Source organism: Gracilinanus agilis, chromosome 5, assembly GCF_016433145.1.
Source record: "Gracilinanus agilis isolate LMUSP501 chromosome 5, AgileGrace, whole genome shotgun sequence".
Lineage (NCBI taxonomy): Eukaryota > Metazoa > Chordata > Mammalia > Didelphimorphia > Didelphidae > Gracilinanus > Gracilinanus agilis.
Window position 1 is genome coordinate 121,460,259 of NC_058134.1, and position 3,697 is coordinate 121,463,955.

Below are 3,697 nucleotides of genomic sequence, written 5' to 3' on the forward strand. Positions count from 1 at the left end.
TACCTTCCATATTAGAATTAATACTAAATATTGGTTCCAAGGCAGAAGAGCGGTAAGGGCTAGGCAACTGGGGTTAAGTAAGTTGCCCCAAATCACACAGTTAGGAAGGACCAGAAGTCAAATTTGAACCTAGGACCTCCCATCTTTGGGCCTGGCTCTCTATCCACTGAGCCACCCAGCTGCTCCTTATGGGGCACTTTACAACTGCAATCATATAGTTATGCACATTGAGATTATGTAATCTCCAGATATACGTGATATGACGTGTAGTATATTTGAGATAGTAGTTTCTACCACAGCCATGAGTCTTCCATCCCTAAAGAACCCACAATCACTATACCTATGCCAGGAACCAATGATCCCTCCCTCAGCCTCCTCATTGACAGACTAAGATGTCAGCAGTTTTCTTTGCTTAGCCTTGAGGCCCCTGATATCACGATGAACCAAGAATACGATGCCCAACATCTAACATGCATATGAAAATTCCATGTTGCCATATTGGTTATCTTGGGTAAAAAGAGGCAACTCTGCCAAGGTGAACTGGCTCTAATATTAATAACATAAAACCCCTGTGGAAAATCTAGACATCCAAATGGAAGTAACATAAACCTTCCATAAATCACAAATAAGAACTTCTTGTGAGGTAACATGGATTCCAAACGATCTTCTGTATACATTTTAGAATGAGGTAGACAGAAGGTGAATTCCGATGAATGTCCTCTTCCTTCCGTGTCATCTCCTCGGGTGGTTCAAAGGCCTCCGTATCAAGTCATCTCTTGGCACTTCATAGGAAGCCGTCTTTACAAGGGGATTAGTTTTCTTTGGAGAGTTCAGGATCTAATAATAAAACACAGAGAAGTTCAGGGCCAGACCTAGTCTTAGAGGATACTTAGGCTATATCTCCTTTCTGCTGATTGATAATGCTTCCTGTGATATGCTTGTGATTAGTCAGTCCATCCTTCTCATATTATCACCAACAGCAAACTCAACCAGATAATGTTCCTTTTTTTATTTTCAAGCAGAAAACTTTGCTTCCATATGTGAAGCATTAGGAACCAAGAACTGCTCCAATAGAGAAAACACATCATTGAAGATATTTTTTTTTTCATTCTTTCTCAATTTTCTTTCTGTATTCTTGGACCATCTGTTGTTTTTTTCTCAACACTCCCGTCTTTTGCTCAAATTTGAAACAACCTTACAAAATAATGTCTGGGTTCCTACATTTTTATAAGCAACAGAGAGAACATTTCTATCCTCATTGGACAATTCATCTCTGTGCTGTGTTATAGACTTCATGCAAGCTGCCATGTTATCATTTCTCTCCGCCTGCTCAGCTTCTACACCAGGTCATTTTTACCCATGATGTAATATTTTGTGCCTGCAGTGCTGGGGGGAAGATGGGCTGGGTTTTGGTGCTCTCTGGACATTAGCTATGATTTATTGTTATTAATCTAAATAAGTAGCTTGCTCAGTGTGTAGTTAGAATTTTGTACCTTTGAACTACATTTCCCAGCATTCCTCTTTTGTCCCCACGTTACGTCCTTACGTTTTGTAAAGTTTTGTGTAAATCTTCTCTCTCTCTCTTCTCCTGCTTGTGAGGTTCGGGTAAACTTCCCTTTATTCAGACTACTCTTTTCCTCTACTTGAAGTGATTATTAATAAATCTTATAAAACGTAATACTTGGAGTATTAGATATCAATTTTTTTAAACCCTTGTACTTTGGTGTATTATCTCATAGGTGGAAGATTGGTAAGGGTGGGCAATGGGGGTCAAGTGACTTGCCCAGGGTCACACAGCTGGGAAGTGGCTGAGGCCGGGTTTGAACCTAGGACCTCCTGTCTCTAGGCCTGGCTCTCACTCCACTGAGCTACCCAGCTGCCCCCTCAATTTTTAATCTCATATCAATTAGAACTTTGTCTAGGGATGAATGCCTAAGAAAATAAAGTTTCTCTAAAGGAAAGACCATGTTCAGAGTGTGGGGGGAGCAGGGGAAGTGCTATATGTAATAGCATTTCATGATTGGCATATATTCCTAAATAAGAGCCTGGGACTTGGTAGTAATTGACAGCTACCTGCCCCAAGATCTTGACTATCACATGACACTACCATCTTAGAAGACCAGATAGATAAAATGAGGAGCTGTGTGGCCCTGGGCAAGTCACTTAACCCCCATTGCCCAGCCCTTCCTGCTCTTCTGCCTTGGAACCAATACACAGTACTGATTCTAAGATGGAAGGCAAGCATTAAAAAAAGAAAAAAGGTCTTTAAATGCAAAAATGAAAATATGTAAGATTATAAAGGAAACCAATTTCACTGAAATACAGTTATCAAAATACTTTTAAAAGTTAATAAATATTGGTTAAAAACTCTGTTATAGGGCATTAAAGTCTATAGATCAACTCCTATTTTCCTTATCTGACTATATTCTTCCCACATCATGAAGTACTTGTGTCAGTAAGATCAGAATTCTCTTTAGCAGTAATTCTTTCTGTCCTTCTGCCAGTAGGTTCTACATATAGGTTTGAGTCATTGTGTATGTGATGGAAGATTAGATAAGTGTAATATGGAAGGAATGCATATGATTTTAGCTAAATTTAAGCTAAATAATTGGGAAGGTTTCTACTATTCAGTCAACTGTTTTTTGATACCTCATACCTAGACTATTGCAAAAACCTGCTGGTTGGTCTTCCTTCCACAAGTCTCTCTTCACTCTAGTTTACCCTCCACTCCATATCACTCTACTACTCAACAAACTCCAGTAGCTCCCTATTGCCTCTAGGATGAAATAGAAAATCTCTTTGGCATTCAAAGTACTTCATAACTCTTCTAGTCTTCTCACATCTTCTACCTCACCACTCTTTGACCTAGTGATATTGCTGTCCCTCCAACAAGACACCCCATTTCCCAATTGCAGGCATTTTCACTGACTATCCCCTATGCCAAGAATATTTTCCCTCCCCATTTCAATATCCTGGATCTCATGGTTTCTGTCAAGTCTCAGCTAAAATCCTACTTTCTACAAGAGCCTCTCTTGATCGTTCTTCATTCTAATGCCTTCACTCTATTAGTTATATTTGATTTGTCCTATATTTAGCTGACTTGTTATACTGTTTTATTGAAAATGATAGAGGCAGCTAGATGGCTCAGTGGATAGAGTCAGACTTAGAGATGGGATTCCTGGGTTCAAATCTGGCCTCAGACACTTCCTAGCTATGTGAATCTGGGCAAGTCACTTCTCCCCCACTATCTGGCCCTTACTACTCTTCTGCTTTGGAACCAATACTCAGTATCAATTCTGAGACAGAAGGTAAAGGTTTAAAAAAATAAGAAAGTAGAATTTGTAGAAAAGTAGAAAAGAAAGAAGAACATTACTTCAGAATAATGAAAAGACCTAGTGTGTGAGTAGGTAGAGATAGAGGTGGAATAAAAGAATAAATAATGAGATTTAAGGAGACTGAAAATGGTGGCTTAGAAGCAGCAAAAGTCGATTCCTCTGTGAAAACCCTTCCACACCAATCAAAAACAAAGTGCTTCAAGGGGGAACAGAAAGCCAAATCCAACAACAAGCCAGAGCTGCAGGACTCTCCTGTTCAATTCAACTTAAAAGGTATTCAGTAAAGGTTGAATTCTCAGGTTTAAGGAAAAGAAAGAAGGAAGGTCCCAGGACCCATCCTCCACCTACTATGCTGAGACTCA

The 3,697-nt window shown here is 39.5% G+C and overlaps 1 pseudogene; it reads right to left on the reverse strand.

The window, feature by feature from the left end:
- Positions 1-732: 732 nt before the first annotated feature.
- On the reverse strand, positions 733-2,110 carry LOC123249934 (annotated as a pseudogene).
- Between the last annotated feature and the right edge of the window lie 1,587 nt (positions 2,111-3,697).